The following is a 14,625-nucleotide window of genomic DNA, read 5'->3' on the forward strand; positions in this document are numbered from 1 at the left end:
AAAAGTCTGATAACAACCATGAAACCATTGCCGATTGTCACAAAAACTCAGCTGGTGCACTAATGCCCTTTAGGGAAGGAAATCTGCCATCCATGTGGTTGACTCTTAAAATGCCCTCTGAACAAGGGCAATTAAGGTTGGGCAATAAATGCTGGCCTAGCCAGTGACACCCACATCCTGTGAACAACTTAATAAACAAGGGCCCTCATGTCATCTCAGACCTGCCAAAGAGAGTGGGAGCAGTGGCCAGTGAGACACATTGTCAGAATCTGGACCTGTTGACCTGGAAGCAGTGCCAGAAGAAGTTTAATAAGTTCAGTGAATGCATATCACATATCATGCACTGAACTACCAGCCTCTCATGCTGCTTAATGCACCACAGCCCCATCACTCATGCAGGAGCATTCCACAGCTCTCAGGCTCACACTGAACATACACATAGTCTACCTGACCCACATACACTTTCCAATGGTGCCAGTCACACCCACCCACCTCCTGCTGCCTCTACATTCCTTCAGCTATTTAGCTATAGTGCAATGCACTCACTGACATTCTTCCTTCTCTCTTGCAGGAGAAGGGCACGCATATCAGCAGCCAAATCCAGAGGACCAGCTTGGTGGGGGTAGCCATGACTCTATTCCCTGAGCTCAAAGGAGGATAAGTCACTGTGTTATGCACCTTCTCAACCCCCTCCCCATCTCCTGAGATGCAGCATGAAGAGAAAGCTGCAGATTGTGTGACCATGTTTCTGCCCTCACACTTTCTCCTTCACCCCAACCCTCCACTGCTGCTTTTGTGGTTTAGCATATCCAAGAATTGCTGCCTGGCCAGCCACAGCATCCACACGAGTGAGCAAGCAACCCCACACCAGTGATGAGGAAGCGCTGACACCTGCAGTCACCAGATCAGATGCTGGCACTATGCACACCTTAGAGGGTAGAAACAGGGTTGGGATCAGTATATGGTGAAACACCAGTCCTGAGTGGACTGCAACAGGCTTGTATACTAACATCACCTCCCACCCCGCCACTCCCCCTGCCGACTCTCTCTTGTGTAAGGCCACAGACTAGTTCTGTATCGGGGAGTAAGTTGAGGACTTCAAAAGGGTAGCCCACAGGAAAAGTCTGCTGAGGACCTAACAAGATGCTTGATGCATTGGTAAGCAGCCAGATAATATCCTGTTGGTGTCTCAGGGCATGGAGGAGCCTGGCTCCAATGTGGCAGAGGCTATTGTGCCGAGCCTGAAGTTCATAATTTCCAGCCAGAAAGTGTGGCCAACTCGATTAGAGCATTTGTGGACCAACCCATGATGAACCATTTGGTGTTCGCTGTCTCAGCTTCCACTGCAGTTCATCAGAGTCCTTCTGACACTTAAGTGCTGGAGTGGAAGCTTAGATGGAAGGAATGAGATCCATACTTGCTGCAACAATCAAGGCTGCAGATCTCAGTGCTCAAAGGGAAATGCAGGTTCTCACGTCAGTCCAGCGGATTTCTAGGCTGGCTGAGCTGCTGCCCATTGGGTGTGACAGTGGTTCTATGGAGCATGAACCTGCTGTATTCTCTCAGGATGTCAGCATTAGTGCTTCCACCACTGTTGCTCTGCTCGTGCCCTTGCTGGTGCCACTCAGCCAGCCAACCTGGACTGTTGCTGCAGATGCCAAGGTGGTGCACTCTGAAACCGAATCCTCAACGCTAGAGCTGCTCAAGGTTGTCCTGCAAGGTTACCTGTGGTCTATCAAGTGAAAGGCAGCAGCCTTCCACCATCCATGTTGCAGCCATTAGGGCAGCATTGTGTAGGGCCACCAAGACAGGCAGCAGCACTTGCAAGATAGGTGCTAAGGGATTTCACAAAGGTAAATAGTTCATTTTTGATTGTATAATAAGATTTTTAAATTATTATTCTTTTACAGAATATGGGCTTCGCTGACTAGGCTAGCATTGATTGCCCATCCCTAGTTGCCCTTGAGAAGGTGGTGGCTAACTGCCTTCTTGAACCGCTGCAGTCCATGTGGTATAGGTACACCCACAGTGCTATGAGGAAGGGAGTTCCAGGATTTCGACCCAGCAACAGTGAAGTAACGGCAATATATTTCCAAGTCAGGATGTTGTGTGGCTCAGAGGGGAACTTGCAGGTGGTGGTGTTCCCATGTGTCTGCTGCCCTTGTCCTACTCGATGGTAGAGGTCACAGGTTTTGAAGGTGCTGTCAAAGGGCCCTTGGTATGTTGCTGCAGGGCATCCTGTAGATGGTACATACTGCTGCCACTGTGCGTCAGTGGTGGAGGGAATGAATGTTTGTGGATAGGGGTGCCAATCAAGCCCTATCCACATGTTATGCCCTAGACGGTGTTGAGTTTCTTGAGTGCTATTGGAGCTGCATTCATCCAGGCAAGTGAGGAGTGTTCCATCACACTCCTTGCAGATGGTGGACAGGCTTTGGGGAGTCAGGAGATGAGTTACTCGCTGCAGAATTTCTAGCCTCTGACCTGCTATTGTAGCCACAGTATGTATATCGCTGGTCCAATTTAGTTTCTGGTCAATGGTAACCTCCAAGAAGTTGATAATGAGGTATTCAGTGATGGCAATGCCATTGAATGTCAAGACGAGATGGTTAGATGCTCTCTTGTCAGAGATGGTCATTGCCTGGCACTTGTGTGGCGCAAGTGTTACTTGCCATTCATCAGCCAATCCTGAATGTTGTCCAGGTCTTGTTGCATATGGGCACGGACTACTTCAGTATCTGAAGACTTGCGAATGATGTTGAACACTAATCAATCATTGGCAAACAACCCCATTTCTGACCTTATGATGGAGGGAAGGTCATTGATGAAACATCTGAAGATGGTTGGGTCTAGGAGTCTACATGAAGGAACTCCTGCAGTGATGTCCTGGGGCTGAGATGACTGACTTCCAACCAGGCCAGGGAGAGAAATCATGGGCTTCTCCTCATTCTGGGCCATTTATTCCCCCACATCCACCCACTTAACCTTCCCCTCATTCATACATGATATTTTTTCTCCTCTTTTGAAGATTCATCAATTAACTCACTAATCACAGAAAGGGACTAGTAAAACGATAATGTCCATTGCTGGCATATGGTTATAAGTACCATCTGATTTATATGCAGCATGGGTAATTAATATTAGGAGCAGAAAAGATATAATGCCGTGTTAGTTTATATCTGTTCTTTAAGTCATCCCACCATGACTATTAAACAAACCAGAGAGTAAAAATGTTACTTTAACAGCATCATGTAATATTGTTAATTTGACAGGAAAATATCCTATTGCTTATTCATAACATTGTGCAGATGAAAACATTGATTTTGGTGACTGCCTCAGCCCTCATTAATATGTTCTGCACTTTGCACTATACGAACATGGTGACAGTAAATTCATATTTGGGGGAAAGATACAATGCTTGCAGCCTAGATAAATTGCACAAGATCTTTTCTATTCTGTAGAAGAATTAGAAGACTATCTCCTACCTGGGTGAATGTTATTATCCAATATAATATTTCATAGAAGGGGTGTAATTGGATTCTGTTTTATCAGTAATCTCACAGGGTAGAAATGTCAAATGGCTCCAGAGCAATAAAATGGAATGATTGAACAACATAGGTCTTCACCATCAGTGAGAAACATTGTAGTTTTCAGGTGTCTCTGTGCAACATAACTTTTAAGAGACCGGAAGACAAAGATTGAATTGTTCAAAATTGTATCTGTGCTTTCTTGATCAGCAGATCAGAAGACTCAGCTGATTGCTGCTCCTCACTACAATATATTTTCAATATCTACTAAGCAACACAACTTTATCATAATATTTCAATATCTCAAAAATCTCATAAGAGCACGAAGACAGAGTGAGGTTATAGGCAAGTAGACAAAAGGACAAGTTGAAGTCACTAGAAAAGCCTCTTGAGAATCATCTGCAGTGTAAAACAGGTTACTGATTCACTATGAGCTCATTACGCACTTCTGTCCTGGTAATTTTATCCCACAATGCCTGATCACAGTAAACTTCCATTAGCAACAAAATAAATAGAACTCCAGCCAAGATTCCACCCTCTGTTCGCAAGATAATTATGGATGACAAAGGCCGCCTAACCCAACTCATCCTATCCACACATAATGACATACAGTCATGAAACTATCATATTTTTCATAATATTATTGTGGGGTATTGTAAAGTAGGCTTAAGTTTCTGTGTATGTGTGTGTGTGTGTGTGTGTGTGTGGATGTTCTGTCTGTGTGGCTGATTTAATTAAATTAGAGACGGATAAACTGCAAGGTTGAAATTATCAAAAGAGTAAGGTGTAAGAGGGCATGTGCAATGCTAATGAGTGAACTAGGGTAAAGTCTCAGCAGATAGGGTGTGAATGAAATTTGCATTTTTGGATAAGCAAAGAGATGTTTGGTTTTCAAAAAGACACGATTGGATGTTTACAACTAACAAGATCAATAAGGCAGTTATTACACTGATTTTTCCCAAACGGGCTGACCATAATGACAACATAAAAGATTTTTATATTATGGGAAAAGTAAATTCCAAAGACATGTGAGAACAATGGGGTTTACAAATCAAAGAAGGAAAACTATATTTAAAACACAATTGGAAGGCTATGGGGTGGGGGGAAGAGGGGTGGTTGTTGGCTGTGTAATATCTGAAAGGTACACCATGTGAAATAGACTAAGGGAAAAGCCTCTAGCCACTTTGCAGAAGTCTGCTGTTCCAGTAACCAAAGTTGTGTTAAAAATCTTTGGAATTCCATTGTCAAGTGGGTGCTTGCTGGATTGTCTCTATAAATTTAAAATCTATTTCAGACTGTTGCCTTAAAGGGAATGTATAGTTGGGAGTCTGGTTCCCTAGGAATTGAGGGAATTGTTATAGTATTAAGTAACCGTGTAATGGTAATCCTGTGTATGTGTTTTATCCTTTCATTTTGTTAATAAATGTTTGAAGTTAATTTTTGAAATCTCTAAAGGTGTTAGTGGACTCATTACTTCTGAATTCAGTGTACAAATCTTCTCATAATAAATACTAATTGCAAAACTGTTGTGATAGCGTGGCCAAGTTTCCCTTGTGGGTATGGTCAGCCTGGAATATACCACCCACCATATCTTAAAAATACAAACATGCATACTAGGAGCTGAATAAGCCATTCGGCCCTTTGAGCCTGCTCCACCATTTGATAACATTGCCTACATTATACCAGTGACTACAACTCAAATGCATTTATTTTGCTGCAAAGCAATTTGAGACATTGTGAAAGGTGTTGTATAAATGTTGGTTTTGTCTTTCTTTCATTACACCTGCATGTAGTAAGCAGAGTGGCTATAGCAATAGTGAAATTAGAGGCCTAATGCTGATTCTTTAAAGATAATTAATCACGGAGCATTAAACTGTTGTTAGGAAAGTGGCTACAAAGGAATCATTACATTTACAAAGCAATTCTACGCTGTAGCTAATACAACCTTGCCATTCTGAATTTGCTGGTGCCAACCCACAATATATCATAAATGGCATCTGCTCCTTTTATGGCACTATCCCCAGGATTTGCCAATCAGACATCTACCAGCAGCTTAGGAAAAATGTACAGTAGATTGAATTGTTGATCTGATTTTTTCAGGGATGAATGATACAAGGTTCACAAATTCAGTAGTCTTAACTCAAGAAGTGGATTGTTTCCTCTTTCCCCCTGGACTGTCATTTGAATTGTGTTGTACACTGTGAATTTAGAGCCTAAAATGGCGAAATGTAATTAATAAATAAGAAATTCCAACAGCAAAAAAAGAGTGCCAACCCCACAACAGCCCTAAATCTTCCTTCCCTACTCCTCCAACCCACCCCTGCTATGGTGGGATTTGAACCTGTATCCCCAGACAATTAGCCTCAGCCTCTGGATTACTACTATATTACCATGACGCCACTGCCTCCCCCAAATGGATGTGTAGTTGCTGAAAGATGTTACATAAAGGTTTTTGTTGGTGGCTTTTATTTTTGGATGGTGATCAAGGGAACGATATGATGGTGCATCAAACATGATTACAATGGTGGCGGGTGCATGTGAAAAAATGTTATATTACTAAAATCAAATCCTGATAATCCACTCTCTCGCAGCCCATATTGTTAAAAGGGGGGAATAGAATGCCTCCTTTCTGCCCCCTCCTCTTCCCTCTTTGTAGATTTTCCCCTCTCTGTCCCTCTGCTCTATTTCCTGGTCATGTTGCAGACAAAGACACATTGCAACCATAACCCTCGTGCCTGGCCTCCCTGACTGTAAGCAGCAGCTCTCAAAACACAACTCCAAAAATACTCTATGTTACTTCCATCAACAGAGCTTAAGGAAAAATAATTCAAAACTACCCTACCTGCAAGTTGAAAACCTAGGGCGGAATTTTCCAAACCCACTGGTGTCAGGTTTGTTCGGCAGCGTGAGCGGACAATATGGCAAAAAGGCCCAAAATCAATTCCATGACCTCATGAAACCGGTGTGCAATCATCCGTTCTACCTCTCAATGATGGGCCACATTCCCCACCAAAGGATGTCGGGAACTTCATTGTAATACATCTTCATATCACTATAAGGTCAGCCTGCTGGAATCAGCCCCCTTTGCTGGGTCATCCACCCACATCGGTGGGAAAACACGCTTACATGTTTCACAACAGCATATATAAGGCGTGCACTTGGTGGGCTGCACTTTGTTCGGGACTTCAATGTCTGTTTGCCTACCTTGCTTCTGGCAGCACTTGCAGTCAACAGCGCCAGGCTTCACAGACGGGCACCACATCACTTTTAAGGGGCTTCCAGTAGGTCTCTATCTACCTACCTAGCCATAAGTCTTGCGTGGCTTTTCAATGGCTGCAGGGCTAGGGCTTGCTTGGGGAAGGGGGAGAAGTGACCTCGGGCAATGGAAGATGCTGCAGGGCGAAGGCTATACTGGGGAAGTGGAGTATCCCAGGGTGTGTGTGGGGACACATGTTGATCTGTGCAAGTGGCCTTAAGATGGTGAGGGCCAAGGAGGCAATCTCCAGTGGAGATGAGGCCAGATGGAGATGTTAGGTTTTGTGAGAGAGTGAGTGGTGATGTCCCTTGAGCTGGCAGTGAGTGAGATGTCAGTGAATATGTGATGGGCTTGAGTGCGCGAGATTAGACTGGTGAGATGGTTGCCTTACCCTGGCGGCACGGATGAGGTCATTCATCCTCTATCTGCATTGGATGGCCAACCTCTCCTATGCAGCATTGGCACCGATAGGAACTTTAGTCATAGGAACTTTTGTACTCTCGGAGTGCTGCTGTGTAGGGGCAATATTGTGCGACACATTCCTCACTGCAGGAGTCTATGTTTGCTCGTGTCTGTATTCTGTGTGCACATTCAATCAAGCACTGTTCATTGTCATAAACGTCTCCGAATATTACAACTAGGAACAAATCCTAATATGGTGTCAGAAGTAAACGTCAGCTAAGCGTAAATACTTATGGAGGACAAACTACATACGAATATTGATGCTTAATAGAAAGATACACGGCAGCATGGCAAAATTCAGCCCGCCAGACGATTTTGACTTCAGCCTCCCGGTGCAGTGGCTGAATGGAAGCAACGCTTTCATCGGTACAGGATCGCCAGCAAGCTGAACAAAGAGCCTGGGAGAAGTCCAGGTATGTACACTAAGTTATGCACTGGGGAAGTTGGCAGAGGAAGTCATTAAAATATTCTCATTTGAGGCAGATGAGGAAAATGATTTTGACAAAGTGCTTGAGAAACTGATTGCATATTTTGTGCCCAGACACAACGTCATTCACGAAAGAGTTAAGTTTTGCCAAAGAATGCAAAAAGAGGGTGAGTCAATAGAAGGGTATAGCAGGAGCTCAAATGAACTAGCAGAAATGTGTGAGTTTGGGGAAAAGAGAAAGGAAAATACCTGGAACAGACTCGTGATCGGCATTACTGATAAAGAAATGTCTTAGAAGCTACAGTTACAGCACATCTTGACATTGGAGAAAGCTATACAGCTGGCATCTCAGTCAGAAAAGACAAAATTGGAGATACAAGGACAAATGGCGAGCAATGCATTATGTGAAGTGTTTCAGAAAGTTGATAAATGAATTGGTGCTGAGTGGATGGAAAAGGGGCAAAGGAGAATACCAAGAAAAAACACACATTTGAAAGAGCGTGATGACAGCCCATTTCACAAGCAAGGTGAGACATTCACAGCTGCGAGCAGCTTGAAATGTGCACGTTATAGCAAAGCACATGCTCGACAAGATCATTGTATTGCAAGGTATGCAGAGTGCTACAAATGTAAGAAAGTAGGGCATTTCGCTGTGGTTTGGCACACGAATGTGGTCAATGAAGTAACTGCAGGTGATGTGAGAAATAAAGAAGGTGAATCTCTTTTCCTTGGCCCTGTCACGCACATAAATGATGATAGCAAGCCTTTGACAGTGGACCTTCCAATTCAAGGAACAGTTGTGAGTTTCAAAATAGATACTGGAGCAGACACTAGTATAATTTCTGAGAAAATGTACTTTGCCTTGAAGAACCCTCCGCAGCTCAATGGCACTAATGTCAGCCTTGGCAGTCCAGGAGGGAAACTGCAATGCCAGGGAAAATCCTTGCAAAAACACAGTACAAAGTGAGACATTACGAGTTGTACTGTGTATGTGGTTAATGGGGTGCCAGTGAATAATTTGGCTTGTCAATAAATGTGAACCCATGGAAAAGGGATAGTGGCAGCATGGATGCAAAGTTGGCTGAGTCACAGGAAACAGGGTAGTGGTGATTTTTTTTGGACTAGAGTATACAGGATACAGCAGAGTTACCAGGGTTCAGTAGTAGGACCACAGTTTCTTTTGACATATATTAATGACTTAAATTTGGGTGCACAGGGCACTATTTCAAAATTTTCAGATGACACAAAACTCAAAATTATAGTAAACTGTGGAGAGGATAGGGATAGACTTCAAGAGGGCATAGATGGCCTGGTGGAATGGATGAACACACGGCAGATGAAATTTAGTGTAGAAAAATGTGAAACAATCCATTTTAGTAGGAAGAAGGAGGAGAGACAAATAAAATAAAGGATACAATTCTAAAGAGGGTGCAGAAAATTGTGAGGTAATCCATTTTGGTAGGAAGAATGAGGAGAGGCAAATAAAATAAAGAATACAATTCTATAAGGGGTGTAGGAGCAGAGACACCTGAGAGTATGCATACACAAATTATTGAAGGTGGCAAGGCAGGTTGACAAATTGGATAAAATAGCATATGAGATCTTAGGCTTCATCATTTGAGGCATGGTATACAGAAGCAAAGAAGTTATGATGAACATTTAGAAACACTGATTCAGCCTCAACTGGAATTATGGGCACCACACTTTAGGAAGGATGAGAAGACTTTTGAGAGAGATCAGAAAAGATTTCTGAGAATGGTTCCAGGGATGAGGGAGTTCAGCTGTGTAGATGAATTGGATAACTGTGTTTTTCTCCTTGGTGAAGAAGAGGTTGAGAGGAAATTTGGTAGAAGTGTCCAAAATCATGAGGGGGCATGACAGAGTAGAAGAGAGGAACACTTACCTTTGGCAAAAGGGTTGAGGACCAGAAGACGCGGATTTAAGGTGACTGGCAAAAAAACTAACGACAACACGAATAAAAAACTTTTTATGCAGTGAATGCTTACGACCTGGAATGTGACGCTTGAAAGAGTGGTGGAGGCAGATTCAATCATTGCTATCAAAAGGGATTTCGACAGGCATCTGAAGAGAGAAGAATTGCAGGGCTACAGGGAAAGCGTTGCTGAGTACGACCAGTTATATTGCTCTTGTCAAGAACTGGCATGGGCTCCATGGGCTGAATGGCCTCCTTCTGTACTGTAACCATCCTATGATTCCATGAAAATTGCTCTAGATTATTATTATCTACATGTTGGACATCATTAGATTTTAAATAATTCTCAAAGCAAAAGCATATTTTATATTACTCTCAATTTATTATGAACCTATCTTTAAATTATTCCCAAAGATGGTGCTCCAGCTAAGATAAACTATCATTATTGTTGTGACTTGAAATCTTTCTGGTCCTCTATGACTTAATTAACTATACTTTCAAAAAGCTGCAACATATAATAATTAATTAGCTGAATTGGGAAAGAATAACTTTCCTCCCTCTGAGGTGATTTGAAGTCTGCATTGGTTCATGTTCAGTGCTAATGACAGAAATTTTGAACATTTGTTTGTCGCACTGTCAATAACCTACAATTCTTTGGTGGTGTCACACTTATGAACAAACTTATGATAATAAATTCGTATGGATTTAACCACCTTGAATAATAATTATTGCAGTAAGTTTAATTTTGCTCTGTTTGAAATCCTTATTTATTTCTCCCACATTCTCTCCTTTCCCTCCTCTCCTAAAGACATTGATTCTCTGTTGGACATGACTGTTTGCCTCTCACATCTCTCCAAATAATTGTGTCTGAGAAATAAAGTGGTAGACGCACTTGACTTTCAGTCAATTAATGGGTCTCCCCATATGTGTAACTGGCGGGTTTGATTGCTACTGACAGTGCAAACACAGAGGAGCACCAAGTAATTATTCACAGATTAAATAAATCAGGTAGTGGCCACTGCAGTAAAAAGGACTGTCTAATTCGTCCAACACTTTGTTTTTAGGTGTGAAATACAGCACATTCATTTCAATAGCCTCTCCTGCCCCTTCCCCTCCCCGTCCCCACCCCCCCACCACCGTCCTGCCACATCTTCATGGTAACAAGCCACTCAGGCTCGTTGTTGGGCGGAAATCATTGCAGATCACATGGCTCTCTTTATTCCTCCATTTCACCTTGAATTAAAGAGACAGTCCAAAACATAATCATATTATAAATCCTCACATTAATAACACATTTAAGGGAAGGTTTACTGTACATGTGTTTTTTAATTTTGCTTTGAACTTTGAAGCTAAGACATTTTCTGCCTGTGATTTCAGATGATGTTGTAAAGGGACAGCATGTAGTGAGAAGTAGGATATATCCTTCGGCGAAGACAGACGTGACACACATAAGTGGGAAGAGTAACCATTGCAAGTAATTCTCTGACTATAACTTGATGGATATGAATGAAACCAGGTGAGTGCAGAGTGGAGAGAGGTTGGAAAAGAATGGTGTGGTCAATCATGTCAAAGGCTGCAGACAGGTCTAGAAATAGGCTCATGGATAGTTTACCATAGTCACAGTCACATTGCATGTCACTCATGACATTGATAAATTATAAGCATTGTATTACTATTGTGACATGATTAAAAACCTGATTAGGATGACTCCATTTCAATTGGAGTCCTGGGAAAGATGGGCACGGATTTGGAAGATGACAGCACGTTCATGAATTTTGGAGAGAAAAGGGGAGTTGGAGAAAGAGCGATAGTTTGCAATGACGTAGGAGTGGAATATTTTTGCAGGGAGGAGTGATGATGGGAGATTTGAAAGACAGGGGCACTTTCCATTGAGGAGGGGGAATCCTTAGCAACATCAGCTGATGTCTATATATCTTTATAATAACTATGAACATTTAAAAGTGCAAGGTTACTGGTTCAATAAATATTACTCATAAACAATGATATTTTGAATATTTATCACCCAACTAATATTAATTCTGCATCATTAGAATTGTGAAATAACTGTAATGTTTGTAGTGTTGCAGCTCAAGCTATTTCTGCAGGGTCTCAGAAATTTATTGAAGCTACCAAGCTACTTTGTTGCTTTCTGACATTATCTGAAACATTGGAATATTTAAGCATTTTATTGTATAACTAAAAACAATTATTTTGGTTCTAATAAGTCTTGACTTGTTGCAAGTGACAATTTCCTGGTGGCTAAGACATTCATTTATTTGCTGTGTGGTGGCATTTTGAAATCAGTCAGTTCTGATGAAGTTTAATTTGTAATGTGACTAAGCAATACCATAATTATGAACAAATAGCTGTCTCATTTTTTTCAGTGAGGTAAAGGAAAATTATATGTGACTGCATCAATTTGACAATACCTGGCAATAATCATAGTTAATAAATGCACCTTAAACTGACCTCGTTTTTTTTTACAGGTAATTTTTAAAAAACTTTTTCATATAATCCCTTATTTATTTTGCCAAGGATTAGAATTTCTATAATGAAATTGCACTGTTAACATTTTCAGCAATGCTCTAGTTCTGTACCACCGAACGACTTTTACTGGCGGGACTGGAAGATCCTAGCGGCTGGCAGGGCTGGAAAATCCCAGCCATGATGACGGAGCTTTTCATCTTGAATTCATAAGGACAATTCACAAGAATACCAAACGTAAAGGGAACAACAATTTATACTGCATGCGAGAGAGAGTGCTGATTGGTTGGCAAATGGACTCTGATTGGTAGAGACGTTACCATGGAGAATGCATCAGTTAACTGCTGACAGGCAGTTAACTGCCAAGCTTTGTTTAAATTCAAACCAGGCAGGTTGGCTCTGATTGGTCAAGGCATTGACCTGGGGAACCAGAGAATGGCTGTCACCTAATTTGTTTAGTTAAAAAAGGCACAATGTGTGTGCATGCTCTTTCTATCAGTAAAGATCAGGGCCCTGTGTATTAATACGCTTCTAGCAAGTGTAAGTAAGCCACACTGCGAGCCTGACTGATACTCCTGAATTGGTCACCAGTGTAATTCTTAGCACATTCAGGGTTGTTTAACAAATGTTCTCCAATTACTGAATCACATTTAATGTTGGAAACCGTTTTCAGTTTTGCAAGCACAGGTGGTTTGTGTACGCTTAATACCTTGCCTGTTGTGAACAGCCTAAGGGACGTGTTGTTTTATACGACCTGTCAGTCTTTGAGATGGTATAAAATATTTGGATTAGTTGTCCAAAATATACCTCTCCCAATATTCCTTTGCAACAGTTTTCATTTGCAAAATGGCTGGTGGAGTGCATTGGTGGAGTGCATTGATTGTGAGCTAAAAATTCACCATCCACCATCTAAAAATTGGCTGAGACTCCAGTGGATAGGGAATGATGCTCCTTCTCTTCCTCATCTTCATTCTTTGGGCAGAATTTTCTCAGATTTGCACGAAGTGCTGTAGCGGGCGTGTACCCGCTGGATGTGATGACGGGTACCATATGTCCCAAACCCGCCTCATTATTTATGCATTCCTGGGAAACACGCTGTTTCTCTCTGTTGCCCTCCCGCCATCACCCCGCTGTTGCATCATGCCGGCCACCATGTTTAAAAGGCAGCCGCCAGCACACTGCTCATCGCTACCAGCTCACCACTGCTACCTGGGAGACATGGCCAGCAAAGGAAAAAGACCTCAACCCCTCCCCCCTGCCCCCCCCCCCCCGGTTTAATGGCAGGTCCCTCGAGTGACTGCTGGATGCCATGGAGGCCCGCCAGGATGTCCTGTACCCCTGTTCTAGCCGCAGATGGGCAGCAATGTGGCCAATCTGGCTTGGGAGATGATGGCAGCAGTGGTCAGAAGAGAACAGCCACCCAGTGCTGCAAGATGATGAATGATCTCCTCCTTTCTGCCAGGGTAAATCACACTTTTTATCACGCTCAACTCACACACTCACAAACCCATCACACATCCACAGGGATCTCACTCACTGCCAGTTCAAGAGACATCACCATTCACTCTCTCACACACACCTTCACTGTCCTCAGCCTAACCATGGGATCACTCATTACGCACACATGCCAGGCACATCTATCATCTGGCCCAGCAGGCATCCTGATTACACTTTCTTCATCACTATCCATGCAGGTCAAGCTGGCACACAACAAGAGAGTGAGGTCACACACTGGTGGCAGAATACCCGAAATCAAGGTCCTCATGGACTTTGAAAACAGAGCTATCCACCTGGCCGGCGAGGATCTGGACCATTCCTGTGCTGACGGTGAGGTCGGCGCTACTCTACCAAGTGAGGATCCAGCAGTGCAACATCCATTAGACAACCATGCCGTGAGTGATGTGTCCTCTTTCACAGGCCAATGCCATGCGTAATCATCTCCCTTTGCTTTCACAGGCACATCTGCCAAACAGCTGACAGAGTCCATGACCCAGGGCCTCCAATCAAGCCCCAGAGAAACCCCCAAAGGGAAATCTGAAGGCACCCTCCTCGAAGCGCTCACCCACACCCTCCACCAGCGCAGAGACACACACCTTGGTTGGACTTGGCTCTAAAATAGGCACTGGATCACAATCTGGAGAGCAGAGTGCACAGTCTGATCCACAGCAGGTGGTGGCAGGGACATCCCAGGTTTCCGGCATTTGGAGGGCTGCTGGAGGTCAGGAACCTCTTGAGTCCGAGTCAGATGATGAGCCTCTGGACTCGGTCATGCCACAGTTGCTGGAGCTGCAAAGGCAAGCTCGGGAACATCAGAAAGGGGTGTCCGCTGCACTCATCAGATTGCAAGGCATGATGGAGGAGTCCGTCCGCCTTCAGGCTGAGGTGATAGTGCTGGCATTGCAATGCAACAAGGCCAACACTGGCAGGATGGCAGCCGCCATGGAGACCTTGGACAGGACCTTGCTCCTGCACTGCTGTGCGGGCTTAACTCCATCGCTGATGCTATAGTTGGCCTCCAACAGTGTGTGCGTGAGAG

The sequence above is a fragment of the Cetorhinus maximus genome, chromosome 1 (assembly GCF_964194155.1).
Source record: "Cetorhinus maximus chromosome 1, sCetMax3.hap1.1, whole genome shotgun sequence".
Taxonomy (NCBI): domain Eukaryota; kingdom Metazoa; phylum Chordata; class Chondrichthyes; order Lamniformes; family Cetorhinidae; genus Cetorhinus; species Cetorhinus maximus.